At 39.9% G+C, this 824-nt stretch overlaps 1 pseudogene; it reads right to left on the reverse strand.

Annotated features, from left to right (window-relative positions):
* Positions 1–335: 335 nt before the first annotated feature.
* LOC102485934 (U6 snRNA-associated Sm-like protein LSm5 pseudogene) lies at positions 336–647 on the reverse strand (annotated as a pseudogene).
* Positions 648–824: the final 177 nt, after the last annotated feature.

An 824-nucleotide genomic window follows, 5' to 3' on the forward strand; every position in this document is an offset into this window, starting at 1 on the left:
GAGAGGAGAATGGAGGAGAAGGGATTGAGTGTGGCCATTCCCCCTGGGGGGTGATTTCTCACCTTCTGTCTCTCTGTCTCTCTTTCTGGCAAGTGCATGCACCCTATAGCAAAAACCTCTCCCAAAAAGAAAAACAGAAAGAATGTAGTTAGATTTTTTTTTAACAAATAACATCTTTATTTTAGCCTTCAAAAAAAACCCTTTTCTTCTTTTCCAAAATAATCAAGATTAACTTACAAAAACAGGCATACATCTTCAAAGCATTTCCCTTTAATGGGAAACAGTTTTACAGGGCCTAACATTAAAAGGTTTTAAAAAAAATTCTATTGTGTTGCCACTCTAAGACAAAACAGAATCTAGCATAAGTCTAGGATATCCATTCATACTTCAGGTCCTTCTCCTCCAGAAACCAGCATTGTTATATTGTTTCCATTTAGCAAAATCTGATCTAATTCAGTAATCCTTCCTTCTGGTGTGATTTCACATTCAGTAACATCTTCCAGTACCATATTGACAAAGCCATCAAATCCTAGAAGTGTACCAACAATTTCTTTATCACTTTCCATCTCAGTGTGAATTCTCTATCCTATACATTTGTCCACAAGCTCTAGTGGCAGCAGCTGCGACTGGTTGGTAGTAAGTAGCATTAGTCACCATGGCTACGTTGGAAGTGGCCTCTAAAAAAAGAATCTTAAATTAATGAATAAAAATGTGTTGGGAACCAGCAGTTAGCGGAATGGCTATGTCGCTGGACTCCCACGTAGTCTACCGTGGTTCGTGTCCCGGACCCGGTGGCTTAAAACTCACGCCGGGCACGTGTGCGT

The sequence above is a fragment of the Tupaia chinensis genome, unplaced genomic scaffold (assembly GCF_000334495.1).
Source record: "Tupaia chinensis unplaced genomic scaffold, TupChi_1.0 Scaffold149851_1, whole genome shotgun sequence".
In the NCBI taxonomy this organism is placed as follows: Eukaryota; Metazoa; Chordata; class Mammalia; order Scandentia; family Tupaiidae; genus Tupaia; species Tupaia belangeri.